The sequence below is a fragment of the Ambystoma mexicanum genome, assembly GCF_040938575.1.
Source record: "Ambystoma mexicanum isolate Mex_15411 chromosome 12 unlocalized genomic scaffold, UKY_AmexF1_1 Mex_chr12_unloc.2, whole genome shotgun sequence".
Lineage (NCBI taxonomy): Eukaryota > Metazoa > Chordata > Amphibia > Caudata > Ambystomatidae > Ambystoma > Ambystoma mexicanum.
Genome location: NW_027182323.1, coordinates 6,992,806 through 7,012,809, shown reverse-complemented (window position 1 = coordinate 7,012,809; position 20,004 = coordinate 6,992,806). Strand labels below are relative to the sequence as shown.

At 47.4% G+C, this 20,004-nt stretch overlaps 2 non-coding genes across 2 annotated transcripts; both read right to left on the bottom strand.

The window, feature by feature from the left end:
* Nucleotides 1–550: 550 nt before the first annotated feature.
* On the bottom strand, nt 551–623 carry TRNAV-AAC (transfer RNA valine (anticodon AAC)). Its single transcript has one exon. It is a non-coding gene; the product is annotated as a tRNA-Val (tRNA).
* A 14,328-nt stretch (nt 624–14,951) lies between these two features.
* TRNAV-AAC (transfer RNA valine (anticodon AAC)) lies at nt 14,952–15,024 on the bottom strand. The gene has a single exon. It is a non-coding gene; the product is annotated as a tRNA-Val (tRNA).
* Between the last annotated feature and the right edge of the window lie 4,980 nt (nt 15,025–20,004).

Sequence of the window (20,004 nt, the reverse complement as noted above, 5' to 3'; positions counted from 1 at the left end):
TTGTGTTTATTTTTTTTTGGTCAATTCACATAATTATCTATGGACTGTAACTTTACTGTTTCTACCCCTTTTAGATAGGTGGCACACCACCGCTATCTATGGACATGAGCCTTTATTAGGGATCGTGTAGTTCTTCCAGGGGTATATATAGGTCGTGAACATGATGCAGCAACTCTATATAGCAATCTACGTTTAAGGGTAGCCCAAACTCTGATATCTGGATCCTCCCAATCTATCTATGAGTGCAGCCACTCTGGTACTTAATGCATATTTCCAGTTTTGATTTGATCATCCCTTTTGCTGTATATTGTATAGGCGTTCATAAAACTGTCCCATACTTTGGTCTATAAAGTCTGGTACACCCCTAATTTCTATATGTGGCAGTGCAGAGTATGCACATGGCTAGTCAGAATGTGAGATTCCTTGCACAGCACTAACCATATGTTGCCGCTACCGACTTTTTTAGCATGTCATCCACAAATGTTTGCACGTATGTGCAGTTTTTAATTAACAGAGTTCTAATTCGGTATGTGCCAGGGAAAAAAAAAAGTGTTTCCGCCCGGTCTCGAACCAGGGACCTTTCGCGTGTTAGGCGAACGTGATAACCACTACACTACGGAAACTGCCATGTTAGCACTGAACAGTTTGACTTACTCTTCACACTCCTCCTTCTGTGATGTATGTTTTGGCCTGTTTTCAGCACTCAAAGCCTCCTTGTATTTCAGTTTCTCTTACTGTTGTTGGATAATTGTGTTGTAGCTTCACCAAAATCCTACCCCCATCAGGATAGTTTCTAAGAAGTTTGTGAAATATGGTGCCAAAGGAAAACTGTTACATGCACCCCTGCCCCAAATGTGTGCACGGCTCCCTTCCATGCCCCAAACTTCTCCCTATGCATAACCACCACATGGCACCACCCAATATCAATGGCCCCTCTTGCTTCAGGCACAAACATGACAGCATGTGCAGCTTCCATATCCACAGGCCCAAAGACGTAGGGTTTGCAAAATCCCCACCCAGATAAATACCTTGTCCCAGCCAGATCTGCGTTTACCCACCATACCCTGCAGTATATTATTAACCTGACCCATACATCTCAACCTCTTCGAGTTGCCCTGGCAAATTAAATCAGATTTAGCCAGAGAGAGTCCACTGAAATCAATGGGCTGGTGGGCGGGCTAGCCATATTTATGAACTGACTCCATAGTAAGTGACACCCCACGAAATGTGTTAATTGAGTGGTAGGCCTCACTTTTCTGTTAGGAATGGATGATGGCCCTCACGTTGATAGTTGGGTTCCCGGGGCACGGAGCGGGATAGGGTGGGGGGCGGCGGGAAAAGGGGAAGTGACAAGGCTAAGCACGGGCAAGGCAGTTGCAGGTAGGAGGTGTATGAATAACAACATGTTGCGTGTGACACCTGCCTCCTGTGTCTTTGTACTGCCCAGTGCTGGCCCTGGGGTAGAAGGTCCCTCACCCCGGGTCCACCCAGTGGCAACGAAGGAGAGACATCCTATGCGTGGGAGGCTACAGCGCCGGGAAGGCGAAGCGCATGGCAACGGAGGCCCAGGAGAGGGAGAACTACTGGTGGCCGTGGCAGTGAGGGCGTTGCCCTGCCTATGTATCGGAAGATGCAGGAGGCTGGATTGTGCCCGGGGGTCCGCAGCAGTGATTGCCAGTAGCAGTGGTGAGTGAGGGAAGGGAGCAGGGAACCAACGGTGCTTGTGCCTCGCTGCAGCTGTTAGAAGAAGCCCCTCCCTCCCACATCTCATAACCCCACGGTGCTGGTACCTCACATAGGTTCCAAGGGTGAAAGTGAGTGTGAGTTCTGTCCCGTCATCCGAGAAGCGGAGACCGACCGGAACCTTCTGTAGTGAATCGCTACTTCTGATATCTTATTCAAGAAGCCATGCCCAAGGGCATCGACCCCGCTACCCTCGCACAGGAAACAAGAGATGGATCCAGCATGCCTCATCGTCAGTGAAGGACTCAGATCAGGGCGGTGGAGATGGGCCAAAGAAAGAGGTCGCCTTGAATCGGAAGACGTCCATAGAGAAATAGACAGGCTTTTACTGGTGAAGGAGGAACTGGCCTTGTCTGAGGACAACCTACTACTAAAAGGACACAATATGGTGATCCCAGCTTCACTCCGAAGGAAAGTAGTGGAACTAGCACATGAGGGGCACCGAGGAATAGTGTCTACGAAACACATGTTGAGACAGAAGGTCTGGTTCCCCCAACTAGATGCGCTTTTGGGGGAGGTCTTGAAAGAGTGACCGACCTGTTGCCTCATTACACCCAACAGACATCCAGAGCGTTATCGGATGTCTGCGTTACCAGAGGGGGTGTGGGAAGCAGTGGCGGCTGACTTCTTTGGTCTCATCGAAGGGAGAAAATACATCCTAGCCATAATGGACAAGTACCCCAGCTATTTAGAGGCGCAGAGAGTCTCCACGGCAGCTCACTATGTCATCCGAGTCCTGGACCACATTTTCACAGCATATGGCATTTCCCAAAAAGTGAAGACAGATAATGTATCTCCATACGCTGGCCAAGACTTTGAGCGCTTCAGTGAATACATGGGGTTTCATCACCAGAAGATCATGCTGTTATGGCCTCAAGCAAACGGCATGATTGAGCGTTTCATGGCAAACCTCAAACAAGTGCTACAGGTGGCCCAGTAAACAGGACAACCCTACGAGCATGTCTTCCATCAACTGCTCAGGGACTATTGGAGCACTGCACACAGCTCCACAGGAAAAGCCCAGCAGAGGTCCTGTTTGGGAGAAATGTTCGGTCCCGGCTGCCACAGCATGGCCCCCAAGACACCATGCGACCTGAGGATAGTGAAATGAGAGATCACGACCAGAACGCCAAGCAGAGAATAAAGGACTATGCAGACATTCGCAGGAAAGCCAAGGACTGCATGCTAGAAGTTGAAGAGGTAGTGACGATGAAGCAGCCACAAACCCACAAACACATGGCAATGTTCAAGGATGATCTCCTAGTGATTACTGCATGAAAGGGTTCAATGGTTACGGCCCAGGGCGACCGTGGGTCCACCACCTGCAACTCCTCACATTTCAAACGGTTTCCACTAGCCACCCCACGGCGGGCAAGGGGAAGAGGGGACATGTCTGATGAACACCATGAGGACGATTCATATCATGGAGACCGAGAAGACTCTGACACCTCTGGTGTGGAATACACTGGGGAGCCGGCAGGAAGAATGGTGCGAGAGACAGAGAACTCGAGACCCCAGAGAGCAAGAAACAAACTGCAATGTCTCATTGAAGAAATGGTCTGAGGCGCACCATCCCAGGCACATGTTGCACCCCCTTTGGGGTAATTGTTTAATTTGCGGGGATGTCCCATTGACAGTTGGGTTCTGGGGCATGGGGCGGGGGTAACAGGGGAACTGATGAAGGCTAAGCATGGGCAAGGCAGTGGCATGTAGGAGGTGTATGAATAAAGATGTGTTGCGTTTGACACCTGCCTCCCGTGTCTTTGTACTGTGCAGTGCCGGCACCAGGGCAGGAGGTCCCTCACCCCGGGCCCAACACAATGGCCTGCATGTGATGATGCCATGAGCGAGGCAATGGACAAGTCAGCCTGCGCTGCACGACACACACCTGATCAACATTATGTATGGAAAATGGTGCAGACCATAACAACGTGTAAGAACGGGTTATTTTGTATAGTGCAGAATTATGTATTGTCAGCTGGAAAATGTCCCGACAGTTTTCAGATATAAGCCAGCCACATGGTGGTTGGTATATGTGAATTTAGTATGTAATACGTTTTCAGGAACTGCTAAGAACCAGCCTAAATACCAATACCAGTAATTGTCACATAGAACAGACTTCAGACACTTACGTGGGCAACTACCACCAAGTAGGTAAGATACCACCTGTCCAGTGACAGATGCACCCTGGTGGATCCACCCTGGTTCACAAGGCATCCTAGTTCGAGAGAAGTGTGAGAGAATTCCTAGACTTCACTGTGAATGATCCTATGGTTAAGAGACCATAGTAACTACATTGAAAAATGTAATCTCCATAAAAGAAGCACTTGACTTCTGAAGTGAATTCATTTTCATAATCAATGACTCAGGCCATGTTCTTTCACTTTAAGTATCCTGGTTCTTCCCTTATCTGCTCAAGGCTCACCCCCTTCACTCACCTGGTCTCTATCTCTTTCCCCTCCACCTGTCTTTCTAGTCTCTACTCATTGGCTCTCATTTCCTCACTACCGTAAATGCCTCTTTTTTGCAACTTTTCCAATACACCTCTAGCAACTCTGTCCTTGTCTCACCTCTAGCCCTTCCAATCTGCTGATTATCCCCTATTCCGCCCTATTGCATCTTTCCCTTTGAATTATCCCATTCACTCTCACCTTCATGGCTGTCCTACTCTCACTTTTATCTATCTCTATCTATGGTTCCACGCCACTCATAGCTCAGGGTCTTTCTCCCACTGCAACCTCAATCCTTGTTTTGTTATCAACTTTATCTTTACCAATTCCACTCTGGCACCAATGCCAGACTCGCGTCTATATCCTTTCATCTAAATAAGTTTCCCCATGTTAATTTTCATCAATAAAATTACATTGTGGCCTTTCATCGTTTTGTTAATATATAGGGGGTGTCACCCCATAGTCCACAATACCCCCAGCCCTATGCTGCCTTTCTTAATACATATGCATGCCTTGTCATCACCACCATGCAATGCTGTCAAAGTCAATTTCCACAAGGTAATTTATTTTGATGAAAGATGGCATATGTCAGACTATCACCTACATTCCTCCCAGTATCACACCTCCAACTCTCCTTGTTTCTTCCCTTCTTCTATCCTCTCATTCTCTCATGATATTCTCTTATTATCCCTATAATCTCCATCAGTTTGGTTTCCTCTCAACTACATCAAGTCTTCTTCCTCTTTTTCCTTCTACTATTTTGCTCTCATCTGTCAACCCAGCTCTCTCAGAGTCCTGGTGGCCTCTGGGCTCTGTGGGTTTTCCGGCGTGTGCCTCTCTGCTCCAGGAGCCGCCGCCATAGGTTGTTACCGTGGCAAGACCCAGTGGTCGGGTCTCTCCTCCGTTCTGTTCTGCCCTCAGAAACACCACTCAGTTCCTCGGGTGTCCTGGCTGGTGTATGCTGATCTCCCCAGTAGTTGGGGGACTGGTTGCTCCGCCTTCGCCTCCCGGGAGTGACGGGCTGCGATCCTCCATGCCACACAGAGGAGGAGCCGTTATGCCCGGGGCTCCCCCGGTGTGGTGAGCCGATCCGCAGCCTCCCTGCTGGCTCCCTCGATGTCCGGGAGTCGGGTAAGGCTCTTGCCAATTCCGCTTTGATGTTGCCCGCAAGGCAGTCTAGGCCATCTGGGGTGCTAGGTGCAGCTGAAGTCCCTGTCACAGGATCAGAGGCGCCTCTCCCTGCACTCCGCGCTACTGCGCACACAAAGGTGTCCTCTGTCGTTCTCAGCCCAGTTTAGGTTTAGGAACCTCAAGTCTCGCCAACAGGTGCCCAGTGTCTCAAATTTTCATAATCTGCACTTTGAGGTTGGCTTCAGAGTTGATGTGCGGCCGGATCTTGTACGGATGTTTCGGCTCGCGGCCATGTTGATTGGGCTCTTTAGTACCACCTCCAGGGTGTATTTTATTAAAATTTGAAATTAACAAAGATCACTTCGCAGTGTGTGCTGAAAACTGTACTCTATAAATTAATTGGGTAATCCTTGTTGTCCAGCTGACCACGACTTCTTAAGGAAGAGGGGTGTCTTTGTTTTTTAATCAGTCCAACCTTTTTATCCAGCTTCCCCAAAACAGGTATTTCTGCAAGGGGAGTCTGAAATCCAAAATTCCCCAAAGCATTCTAAGTTTTCTGTCTGACTTCCCAACATAGACCAAAGCGGGGGGAGTGGTGGGGGGGTCTGAAAAATTAACCGATAAATCACCCTGTGTTTATTTTAAACCATAAGTGTGTGCGAAATCATCATTACCAATCTTGAAATCCTACTTCTATCCTTTTAAGCCTGCAGGAAAATCAAAATCGCACAAAAGTGCCTCCATTATTAATCAATATAATTATTTTGTGAAGTTAAATTTACAGAAAGTGAATAATTGCGATTGTGTCTTTTTAACTCACTTTTGTGATATATTTATGCTGAGAAAAGTTGAGCCACGGATAAAGTGGTTTTTAACATTTTCGTGCTCATTTCTATTACTTTTAATTTAAATAAATACCAATATATTTCCCCTACACTGGCCTGGTTCTTGGCTCATTGTCAGCTCATGGTAGAGGGATCCAAGGGGCATGATATGTGTCTGAGATAGGGCAAAAAAAAAAAGAATCTGTTAAATAGTTTGTTGCATAACCACCTGAGTGGGGAGAGAAGGAACTCCCCGTTTTGAGGGTGGCTTATCGACACTGTTACAACCCTCAGGAAGAGTATGTTATCAAACAAATTTGGACTTTGGAAAATCGGTCTGAGATTAGGCGCAGAGCCTCTAGGCATCAAGAATTGGGACTCAATCTGAAAGGCATTTGAATTTTCTCAAATAGGACTATTACAGGAATTATGCAAGGTAGAAGAAGTACCTATGAAGTGATTAGAAATAAGCATCTCAAGAACCATTGGGAATTTGTATAGTGAAGACGTTCTAACGCCCTGGTGAAGACCAGTGAGTAAGAGGTTGAAACACTCATTGACGATATTTTCAGGCTGAATGGACATTAAAGAATATCTATATGCATGACATAAAACTATTGTTGTTCGAATTCAACTTTTTTTAGTGTTATAATTGTTCATGTAAAATAGATGAATAGGTACATGGCGCATATGCCAGATACTGTGAACTTTAGTATTATGTCAGAAGAAGCTTCAAAACTGCTAAATAATCTTAAACTGATCGCTACAAATGGATGCAAGTTGTCCCGACCCCTTACAGCTACCATATTCCGAAGGAACAGATAAATACAATTTTAAGGGAGCATTGGTAAAGTTCATAAAAATGTCCCTCTATTTGGACTAACAGTATACCACAAAAGAAAGGGACAAGACTTGATATGATTTATCAAGTGCAACAAGTCACCAGTGTGATCCCTCTAGAAGAAGTACGCTATGCCTATTTAAGCTTCACAAAGGTGGTTTAAAAAAGGCCACCCCAGTGTGGGTCACATTGGTGCAGGCCTGTTTTGTAATTTTGTGTTTATTTTTTTTTGGTCAATTCACATAATTATCTATGGACTGTAACTTTACTGTTTCTACCCCTTTTAGATAGGTGGCACACCACCGCTATCTATGGACATGAGCCTTTATTAGGGATCGTGTAGTTCTTCCAGGGGTATATATAGGTCGTGAACATGATGCAGCAACTCTATATAGCAATCTACGTTTAAGGGTAGCCCAAACTCTGATATCTGGATCCTCCCAATCTATCTATGAGTGCAGCCACTCTGGTACTTAATGCATATTTCCAGTTTTGATTTGATCATCCCTTTTGCTGTATATTGTATAGGCGTTCATAAAACTGTCCCATACTTTGGTCTATAAAGTCTGGTACACCCCTAATTTCTATATGTGGCAGTGCAGAGTATGCACATGGCTAGTCAGAATGTGAGATTCCTTGCACAGCACTAACCATATGTTGCCGCTACCGACTTTTTTAGCATGTCATCCACAAATGTTTGCACGTATGTGCAGTTTTTAATTAACAGAGTTCTAATTCGGTATGTGCCAGGAAAAAAAAAAAGTGTTTCCGCCCGGTCGAACCGGGGACCTTTCGCGTGTTAGGCGAACGTGATAACCACTACACTACGGAAACTGCCATGTTAGCACTAAACAGTTTGACTTACTCTTCACACTCCTCCTTCTGTGATGTATGTTTTGGCCTGTTTTCAGCATTCAAAGCCTCCTTGTATTTGAGTTTCTCTTACTGTTGTTGGATAATTGTGTTGTAGCTTCACCAAAATCCTACCCCCATCAGGATAGTTTCTAAGAAGTTTGTGAAATATGGTGCCAAAGGAAAACTGTTACATGCACCCCTGCCCCAAATGTGTGCACGGCTCCCTTCCATGCCCCAAACTTCTCCCTATGCATAACCACCACATGGCACCACCCAATATCAATGGCCCCTCTTGCTTCAGGCACAAACATGACAGCATGTGCAGCTTCCATATCCACAGGCCCAAAGACGTAGGGTTTGCAAAATCCCCACCCAGATAAATACCTTGTCCCAGCCAGATCTGCGTTTACCCACCATACCCTGCAGTATATTATTAACCTGACCCATACATCTCAACCTCTTCGAGTTGCCCTGGCAAATTAAATCAGATTTAGCCAGAGAGAGTCCACTGAAATCAATGGGCTGGTGGGCGGGCTAGCCATATTTATGAACTGACTCCATAGTAAGTGACACCCCACGAAATGTGTTAATTGAGTGGTAGGCCTCACTTTTCTGTTAGGAATGGATGATGGCCCTCACGTTGATAGTTGGGTTCCCGGGGCACGGAGCGGGATAGGGTGGGGGGCGGCGGGAAAAGGGGAAGTGACAAGGCTAAGCACGGGCAAGGCAGTTGCAGGTAGGAGGTGTATGAATAACAACATGTTGCGTGTGACACCTGCCTCCTGTGTCTTTGTACTGCCCAGTGCTGGCCCTGGGGTAGAAGGTCCCTCACCCCGGGTCCACCCAGTGGCAACGAAGGAGAGACATCCTATGCGTGGGAGGCTACAGCGCCGGGAAGGCGAAGCGCATGGCAACGGAGGCCCAGGAGAGGGAGAACTACTGGTGGCCGTGGCAGTGAGGGCGTTGCCCTGCCTATGTATCGGAAGATGCAGGAGGCTGGATTGTGCCCGGGGGTCCGCAGCAGTGATTGCCAGTAGCAGTGGTGAGTGAGGGAAGGGAGCAGGGAACCAACGGTGCTTGTGCCTCGCTGCAGCTGTTAGAAGAAGCCCCTCCCTCCCACATCTCATAACCCCACGGTGCTGGTACCTCACATAGGTTCCAAGGGTGAAAGTGAGTGTGAGTTCTGTCCCGTCATCCGAGAAGCGGAGACCGACCGGAACCTTCTGTAGTGAATCGCTACTTCTGATATCTTATTCAAGAAGCCATGCCCAAGGGCATCGACCCCGCTACCCTCGCACAGGAAACAAGAGATGGATCCAGCATGCCTCATCGTCAGTGAAGGACTCAGATCAGGGCGGTGGAGATGGGCCAAAGAAAGAGGTCGCCTTGAATCGGAAGACGTCCATAGAGAAATAGACAGGCTTTTACTGGTGAAGGAGGAACTGGCCTTGTCTGAGGACAACCTACTACTAAAAGGACACAATATGGTGATCCCAGCTTCACTCCGAAGGAAAGTAGTGGAACTAGCACATGAGGGGCACCGAGGAATAGTGTCTACGAAACACATGTTGAGACAGAAGGTCTGGTTCCCCCAACTAGATGCGCTTTTGGGGGAGGTCTTGAAAGAGTGACCGACCTGTTGCCTCATTACACCCAACAGACATCCAGAGCGTTATCGGATGTCTGCGTTACCAGAGGGGGTGTGGGAAGCAGTGGCGGCTGACTTCTTTGGTCTCATCGAAGGGAGAAAATACATCCTAGCCATAATGGACAAGTACCCCAGCTATTTAGAGGCGCAGAGAGTCTCCACGGCAGCTCACTATGTCATCCGAGTCCTGGACCACATTTTCACAGCATATGGCATTTCCCAAAAAGTGAAGACAGATAATGTATCTCCATACGCTGGCCAAGACTTTGAGCGCTTCAGTGAATACATGGGGTTTCATCACCAGAAGATCATGCTGTTATGGCCTCAAGCAAACGGCATGATTGAGCGTTTCATGGCAAACCTCAAACAAGTGCTACAGGTGGCCCAGTAAACAGGACAACCCTACGAGCATGTCTTCCATCAACTGCTCAGGGACTATTGGAGCACTGCACACAGCTCCACAGGAAAAGCCCAGCAGAGGTCCTGTTTGGGAGAAATGTTCGGTCCCGGCTGCCACAGCATGGCCCCCAAGACACCATGCGACCTGAGGATAGTGAAATGAGAGATCACGACCAGAACGCCAAGCAGAGAATAAAGGACTATGCAGACATTCGCAGGAAAGCCAAGGACTGCATGCTAGAAGTTGAAGAGGTAGTGACGATGAAGCAGCCACAAACCCACAAACACATGGCAATGTTCAAGGATGATCTCCTAGTGATTACTGCATGAAAGGGTTCAATGGTTACGGCCCAGGGCGACCGTGGGTCCACCACCTGCAACTCCTCACATTTCAAACGGTTTCCACTAGCCACCCCACGGCGGGCAAGCGGAAGAGGGGACATGTCTGATGAACACCATGAGGACGATTCATATCATGGAGACCGAGAAGACTCTGACACCTCTGGTGTGGAATACACTGGGGAGCCGGCAGGAAGAATGGTGCGAGAGACAGAGAACTCGAGACCCCAGAGAGCAAGAAACAAACTGCAATGTCTCATTGAAGAAATGGTCTGAGGCGCACCATCCCAGGCACATGTTGCACCCCCTTTGGGGTAATTGTTTAATTTGCGGGGATGTCCCATTGACAGTTGGGTTCTGGGGCATGGGGCGGGGGTAACAGGGGAACTGATGAAGGCTAAGCATGGGCAAGGCAGTGGCATGTAGGAGGTGTATGAATAAAGATGTGTTGCGTTTGACACCTGCCTCCCGTGTCTTTGTACTGTGCAGTGCCGGCACCAGGGCAGGAGGTCCCTCACCCCGGGCCCAACACAATGGCCTGCATGTGATGATGCCATGAGCGAGGCAATGGACAAGTCAGCCTGCGCTGCACGACACACACCTGATCAACATTATGTATGGAAAATGGTGCAGACCATAACAACGTGTAAGAACGGGTTATTTTGTATAGTGCAGAATTATGTATTGTCAGCTGGAAAATGTCCCGACAGTTTTCAGATATAAGCCAGCCACATGGTGGTTGGTATATGTGAATTTAGTATGTAATACGTTTTCAGGAACTGCTAAGAACCAGCCTAAATACCAATACCAGTAATTGTCACATAGAACAGACTTCAGACACTTACGTGGGCAACTACCACCAAGTAGGTAAGATACCACCTGTCCAGTGACAGATGCACCCTGGTGGATCCACCCTGGTTCACAAGGCATCCTAGTTCGAGAGAAGTGTGAGAGAATTCCTAGACTTCACTGTGAATGATCCTATGGTTAAGAGACCATAGTAACTACATTGAAAAATGTAATCTCCATAAAAGAAGCACTTGACTTCTGAAGTGAATTCATTTTCATAATCAATGACTCAGGCCATGTTCTTTCACTTTAAGTATCCTGGTTCTTCCCTTATCTGCTCAAGGCTCACCCCCTTCACTCACCTGGTCTCTATCTCTTTCCCCTCCACCTGTCTTTCTAGTCTCTACTCATTGGCTCTCATTTCCTCACTACCGTAAATGCCTCTTTTTTGCAACTTTTCCAATACACCTCTAGCAACTCTGTCCTTGTCTCACCTCTAGCCCTTCCAATCTGCTGATTATCCCCTATTCCGCCCTATTGCATCTTTCCCTTTGAATTATCCCATTCACTCTCACCTTCATGGCTGTCCTACTCTCACTTTTATCTATCTCTATCTATGGTTCCACGCCACTCATAGCTCAGGGTCTTTCTCCCACTGCAACCTCAATCCTTGTTTTGTTATCAACTTTATCTTTACCAATTCCACTCTGGCACCAATGCCAGACTCGCGTCTATATCCTTTCATCTAAATAAGTTTCCCCATGTTAATTTTCATCAATAAAATTACATTGTGGCCTTTCATCGTTTTGTTAATATATAGGGGGTGTCACCCCATAGTCCACAATACCCCCAGCCCTATGCTGCCTTTCTTAATACATATGCATGCCTTGTCATCACCACCATGCAATGCTGTCAAAGTCAATTTCCACAAGGTAATTTATTTTGATGAAAGATGGCATATGTCAGACTATCACCTACATTCCTCCCAGTATCACACCTCCAACTCTCCTTGTTTCTTCCCTTCTTCTATCCTCTCATTCTCTCATGATATTCTCTTATTATCCCTATAATCTCCATCAGTTTGGTTTCCTCTCAACTACATCAAGTCTTCTTCCTCTTTTTCCTTCTACTATTTTGCTCTCATCTGTCAACCCAGCTCTCTCAGAGTCCTGGTGGCCTCTGGGCTCTGTGGGTTTTCCGGCGTGTGCCTCTCTGCTCCAGGAGCCGCCGCCATAGGTTGTTACCGTGGCAAGACCCAGTGGTCGGGTCTCTCCTCCGTTCTGTTCTGCCCTCAGAAACACCACTCAGTTCCTCGGGTGTCCTGGCTGGTGTATGCTGATCTCCCCAGTAGTTGGGGGACTGGTTGCTCCGCCTTCGCCTCCCGGGAGTGACGGGCTGCGATCCTCCATGCCACACAGAGGAGGAGCCGTTATGCCCGGGGCTCCCCCGGTGTGGTGAGCCGATCCGCAGCCTCCCTGCTGGCTCCCTCGATGTCCGGGAGTCGGGTAAGGCTCTTGCCAATTCCGCTTTGATGTTGCCCGCAAGGCAGTCTAGGCCATCTGGGGTGCTAGGTGCAGCTGAAGTCCCTGTCACAGGATCAGAGGCGCCTCTCCCTGCACTCCGCGCTACTGCGCACACAAAGGTGTCCTCTGTCGTTCTCAGCCCAGTTTAGGTTTAGGAACCTCAAGTCTCGCCAACAGGTGCCCAGTGTCTCAAATTTTCATAATCTGCACTTTGAGGTTGGCTTCAGAGTTGATGTGCGGCCGGATCTTGTACGGATGTTTCGGCTCGCGGCCATGTTGATTGGGCTCTTTAGTACCACCTCCAGGGTGTATTTTATTAAAATTTGAAATTAACAAAGATCACTTCGCAGTGTGTGCTGAAAACTGTACTCTATAAATTAATTGGGTAATCCTTGTTGTCCAGCTGACCACGACTTCTTAAGGAAGAGGGGTGTCTTTGTTTTTTAATCAGTCCAACCTTTTTATCCAGCTTCCCCAAAACAGGTATTTCTGCAAGGGGAGTCTGAAATCCAAAATTCCCCAAAGCATTCTAAGTTTTCTGTCTGACTTCCCAACATAGACCAAAGCGGGGGGAGTGGTGGGGGGGTCTGAAAAATTAACCGATAAATCACCCTGTGTTTATTTTAAACCATAAGTGTGTGCGAAATCATCATTACCAATCTTGAAATCCTACTTCTATCCTTTTAAGCCTGCAGGAAAATCAAAATCGCACAAAAGTGCCTCCATTATTAATCAATATAATTATTTTGTGAAGTTAAATTTACAGAAAGTGAATAATTGCGATTGTGTCTTTTTAACTCACTTTTGTGATATATTTATGCTGAGAAAAGTTGAGCCACGGATAAAGTGGTTTTTAACATTTTCGTGCTTATTTCTATTACTTTTAATTTAAATAAATACCAATATATTTCCCCTACACTGGCCTGGTTCTTGGCTCATTGTCAGCTCATGGTAGAGGGATCCAAGGGGCATGATATGTGTCTGAGATAGGGCAAAAAAAAAAAGAATCTGTTAAATAGTTTGTTGCATAACCACGTGAGTGGGGAGAGAAGGAACTCCCCGTTTTGAGGGTGGCTTATCGACACTGTTACAACCCTCAGGAAGAGTATGTTATCAAACAAATTTGGACTTTGGAAAATCGGTCTGAGATTAGGCGCAGAGCCTCTAGGCATCAAGAATTGGGACTCAATCTGAAAGGCATTTGAATTTTCTCAAATAGGACTATTACAGGAATTATGCAAGGTAGAAGAAGTACCTATGAAGTGATTAGAAATAAGCATCTCAAGAACCATTGGGAATTTGTATAGTGAAGATGTTCTAACGCCCTGGTGAAGACCAGTGAGTAAGAGGTTGAAACACTCATTGACGATATTTTCAGGCTGAATGGACATTAAAGAATATCTATATGCATGACATAAAACTATTGTTGTTCGAATTCAACTTTTTTTAGTGTTATAATTGTTCATGTAAAATAGATGAATAGGTACATGGTGCATATGCCAGATACTGTGAACTTTAGTATTATGTCAGAAGAAGCTTCAAAACTGCTAAATAATCTTAAACTGATCGCTACAAATGGATGCAAGTTGTCCCGACCCCTTACAGCTACCATATTCCGAAGGAACAGATAAATACAATTTTAAGGGAGCATTGGTAAAGTTCATAAAAATGTCCCTCTATTTGGACTAACAGTATACCACAAAAGAAAGGGACAAGACTTGATATGATTTATCAAGTGCAACAAGTCACCAGTGTGATCCCTCTAGAAGAAGTACGCTATGCCTATTTAAGCTTCACAAAGGTGGTTTAAAAAGGGCCACCCCAGTGTGGGTCACATTGGTGCAGGCCTGTTTTGTAATTTTGTGTTTATTTTTTTTTGGTCAATTCACATAATTATCTATGGACTGTAACTTTACTGTTTCTACCCCTTTTAGATAAGTGGCACACCACCGCTATCTATGGACATGAGCCTTTATTAGGGATCGTGTAGTTCTTCCAGGGGTATATACAGGTCGTGAACATGATGCAGCAACTCTATATAGCAATCTACGTTTAAGGGTAGCCCAAACTCTGATATCTGGATCCTCCCAATCTATCTATGAGTGCAGCCACTCTGGTACTTAATGCATATTTCCAGTTTTGATTTGATCATCCCTTTTGCTGTATATTGTATAGGCGTTCATAAAACTGTCCCATACTTTGGTCTATAAAGTCTGGTACACCCCTAATTTCTATATGTGGCAGTGCAGAGTATGCACATGGCTAGTCAGAATGTGAGATTCCTTGCACAGCACTAACCATATGTTGCCGCTACCGACTTTTTTAGCATGTCATCCACAAATGTTTGCACGTATGTGCAGTTTTTAATTAACAGAGTTCTAATTCGGTATGTGCCAGGAAAAAAAAAAGTGTTTCCGCCCGGTCTCGAACCGGGGACCTTTCGCGTGTTAGGCGAACGTGATAACCACTACACTACGGAAACTGCCGTGTTAGCACTGAACAGTTTGACTTACTCTTCACACTCCTCCTTCTGTGATGTATGTTTTGGCCTGTTTTCAGCACTCAAGCCTCCTTGTATTTCAGTTTCTCTTACTGTTGTTGGATAATTGTGTTGTAGCTTCACCAAAATCCTACCCCCATCAGGATAGTTTCTAAGAAGTTTGTGAAATATGGTGCCAAAGGAAAACTGTTACATGCACCCCTGCCCCAAATGTGTGCACGGCTCCCTTCCATGCCCCAAACTTCTCCCTATGCATAACCACCACATGGCACCACCCAATATCAATGGCCCCTCTTGCTTCAGGCACAAACATGACAGCATGTGTAGCTTCCATATCCACAGGCCCAAAGACGTAGGGTTTGCAAATTCCCCACCCAGATAAATACCTTGTCCCAGCCAGATCTGCGTTTACCCACCATACCCTGCAGTATATTATTAACCTGACCCATACATCTCAACCTCTTCGAGTTGCCCTGGCAAATTAAATCAGATTTAGCCAGAGAGAGTCCACTGAAATCAATGGGCTGGTGGGCGGGCTAGCCATATTTATGAACTGACTCCATAGTAAGTGACACCCCACGAAATGTGTTAATTGAGTGGTAGGCCTCACTTTTCTGTTAGGAATGGATGATGGCCCTCACGTTGATAGTTGGGTTCCCGGGGCACGGAGCGGGATAGGGTGGGGACGGCGGGAAAAGGGGAAGTGACAAGGCTAAGCACGGGCAAGGCAGTTGCAGGTAGGAGGTGTATGAATAACAACATGTTGCGTGTGACACCTTCCTCCTGTGTCTTTGTACTGCCCAGTGCTGGCCCTGGGGTAGAAGGTCCCTCACCCCGGGTCCACCACAGTGGCAACGAAGGAGAGACATCCTATGCGTGGGAGGCTACAGCGCCGGGAAGGCGAAGCGCATGGCAACGGAGGCCCAGGAGAGGGAGAACTACTGGTGGCCGTGGCAGTGAGGGCGTTGCCCTGCCTATGTATCGGAAGATGCAGGAGGCTGGATTGTGCCCGGGGGTCCGCAGCAGTGATTGCCAGTAGCAGTGGTGAGTGAGGGAAGGGAGCAGGGAACCAACGGTGCTTGTGCCTCGCTGCAGCTGTTAGAAGAAGTCCCTCCCTCCCACATCTCATAACCCCACGGTGCTGGTACCTCACATAGGTTCCAAGGGTGAAAGTGAGTGTGAGTTCTGTCCCGTCATCCGAGAAGCGGAGACCGACCGGAACCTTCTGTAGTGAATCGCTACTTCTGATATCTTATTCAAGAAGCCATGCCCAAGGGCATCGACCCCGCTACCCTCGCACAGGAAACAAGAGATGGATCCAGCATGCCTCATCGTCAGTGAAGGACTCAGATCAGGGCGGTGGAGATGGGCCAAAGAAAGAGGTCGCCTTGAATCGGAAGACGTCCGTAGAGAAATAGACAGGCTTTTACTGGTGAAGGAGGAACTGGCCTTGTCTGAGGACAACCTACTACTAAAAGGACACAATATGGTGATCCCAGCTTCACTCCGAAGGAAAGTAGTGGAACTAGCACATGAGGGGCACCGAGGAATAGTGTCTACGAAACACATGTTGAGACAGAAGGTCTGGTTCCCCCAACTAGATGCGCTTTTGGGGGAGGTCTTGAAAGAGTGTCCGACCTGTTGCCTCATTACACCCAACAGACATCCAGAGCGTTATCGGATGTCTGCGTTACCGGAGGGGGTGTGGGAAGCAGTGGCGGCTGACTTCTTTGGTCTCATCGAAGGGAGAAAATACATCCTAGCCATAATGGACAAGTACCCCAGCTATTTAGAGGCGCAGAGAGTCTCCACGGCAGCTCACTATGTCATCCGAGCCCTGGACCACATTTTCACAGTATATGGCATTTCCCAAAAAGTGAAGACAGATAATGTATCTCCATACGCTGGCCAAGACTTTGAGCGCTTCAGTGAATACATGGGGTTTCATCACCAGAAGATCATGCTGTTATGGCCTCAAGCAAACGGCATGATTGAGCGTTTCATGGCAAACCTCAAACAAGTGCTACAGGTGGCCCAGTAAACTGGACAACCCTACGAGCATGTCTTCCATCAACTGCTCAGGGACTATTGGAGCACTGCACACAGCTCCACAGGAAAAGCCCAGCAGAGGTCCTGTTTGGGAGAAATGTTCGGTCCCGGCTGCCACAGCATGGCCCCCAAGACACCATGCGACCTGAGGATAGTGAAATGAGAGATCACGACCAGAACGCCAAGCAGAGAATAAAGGACTATGCAGACATTCGCAGGAAAGCCAAGGACTGCATGCTAGAAGTTGAAGAGGTAGTGACGATGAAGCAGCCACAAACCCACAAACACATGGCAATGTTCAAGGATGATCTCCTAGTGATTACTGCATGAAAGGGTTCAATGGTTACGGCCCAGGGCGACCGTGGGTCCACCACCTGCAACTCCTCACATTTCAAACGGTTTCCACTAGCCACCCCACGGCGGGCAAGGGGAAGAGGGGACATGTCTGATGAACACCATGAGGACGATTCATATCATGGAGACCGAGAAGACTCTGACACCTCTGGTGTGGAATACACTGGGGAGCCGGCAGGAAGAATGGTGCGAGAGACAGAGAACTCGAGACCCCAAAGAGCAAGAAACAAACTGCAATGTCTCATTGAAGAAATGGTCTGAGGCGCACCATCCCAGGCACATGTTGCACCCCCTTTGGGGTAATTGTTTAATTTGCGGGGATGTCCCATTGACAGTTGGGTTCTGGGGCATGGGGCGGGGGTAACAGGGGAACTGATGAAGGCTAAGCATGGGCAAGGCAGTGGCATGTAGGAGGTGTATGAATAAAGATGTGTTGCGTTTGACACCTGCCTCCCGTGTCTTTGTACTGTGCAGTGCCGGCACCAGGGCAGGAGGTCCCTCACCCCGGGCCCAACACAATGGCCTGCATGTGATGATGCCATGAGCGAGGCAATGGACAAGTCAGCCTGCGCTGCACGACACACACCTGATCAACATTATGTATGGAAAATGGTGCAGACCATAACAACGTGTAAGAACGGGTTATTTTGTATAGTGCAGAATTATGTATTGTCAGCTGGAAAATGTCCCGACAGTTTTCAGATATAAGCCAGCCACATGGTGGTTGGTATATGTGAATTTAGTATGTAATACGTTTTCAGGAACTGCTAAGAACCAGCCTAAATACCAATACCAGTAATTGTCACATAGAACAGACTTCAGACACTTACGTGGGCAACTACCACCAAGTAGGTAAGATACCACCTGTCCAGTGACAGATGCACCCTGGTGGATCCACCCTGGTGCACAAGGCATCCTAGTTCGAGAGAAGTGTGAGAGAATTCCTAGACTTCACTGTGAATGATCCTATGGTTAAGAGACCATAGTAACTACATTGAAAAATGTAATCTCCATAAAAGAAGCACTTGACTTCTGAAGTGAATTCATTTTCATAATCAATGACTCAGGCCATGTTCTTTCACTTTAAGTATCCTGGTTCTTCCCTTATCTGCTCAAGGCTCACCCCCTTCACTCACCTGGTCTCTATCTCTTTCCCCTCCACCTGTCTTTCTAGTCTCTACTCATTGGCTCTCATTTCCTCACTACCGTAAATGCCTCTTTTTTGCAACTTTTCCAATACACCTCTAGCAACTCTGTCCTTGTCTCACCTCTAGCCCTTCCAATCTGCTGATTATCCCCTATTCCGCCCTATTGCATCTTTCCCTTTGAATTATCCCATTCACTCTCACCTTCATGGCTGTCCTACTCTCACGTTTATCTATCTCTATCTATGGTTCCACGCCACTCATAGCTCAGGGTCTTTCTCCCACTGCAACCTCAATCCTTGTTTTGTTATCAACTTTATCTTTACCAATTCCACTCTGGCACCAATGCCAGACTCGCGTCTATATCCTTTCATCTAAATAAGTTTCCCCATGTTAATTTTCATCAATAAAATTACATTGTGGCCTTTCATCGTTTTGTTAATATATAGGGGGTGTCACCCCATAGTACACAATACCCCCAGCCCTATGCTTCCTTTCTTAATACATATGCATGCCTTGTCATCACCACCATGCAATGCTGTCAAAGTCAATTTCCACAAGGTAATTTATTTTGATGAAAGATGGCATATGTCAGACTATCACCTACATTCCTCCCAGTATCACACCCCCAACTCTCCTTGTTTCTTCCCTTCTTCTATCCTCTCATTCTCTCATGATATTCTCTTATTATCCCTATAATCTCCATCAGTTTGGTTTCCTCTCAACTACATCAAGTCTTCTTCCTCTTTTTCCTTCTACTATTTTGCTCTCATCTGTCAACCCAGCTCTCTCAGAGTCCTGGTGGCCTCTGGGCTCTGTGGGTTTTCCGGCGTGTGCCTCTCTGCTCCAGGAGCCGCCGCCATAGGTTGTTACCGTGGCAAGACCCAGTGGTCGGGTCTCTCCTCCGTTCCGTTCTGCCCTCAGAAACACCACTCAGTTCCTCGGGTGTCCTGGCTGGTGTATGCTGATCTCCCCAGTAGTTGGGGGACTGGTTTCTCTGCCTTCGCCTCCCGGGAGTGACGGGCTGCGATCCTCCATGCCACACAGAGGAGGAGCCGTTATGCCCGGGGCTCCCCCGGTGTGGTGAGCCGATCCGCAGCCTCCCTGCTGGCTCCCTCGATGTCCGGGAGTCGGGTAAGGCTCTTGCCAATTCCGCTTTGATGTTGCCCGCAAGGCAGTCTAGGCCATCTGGGGTGCTAGGTGCAGCTGAAGTCCCTGTCACAGGATCAGAGGCGCCTCTCCCTGCACTCCGCGCTACTGCGCACACAAAGGTGTCCTCTGTCGTTCTCAGCCCAGTTTAGGTTTAGGAACCTCAAGTCTCGCCAACAGGTGCCCAGTGTCTCAAATTTTCATAATCTGCACTTTGAGGTTGGCTTCAGAGTTGATGTGCGGCCGGATCTTGTACGGATGTTTC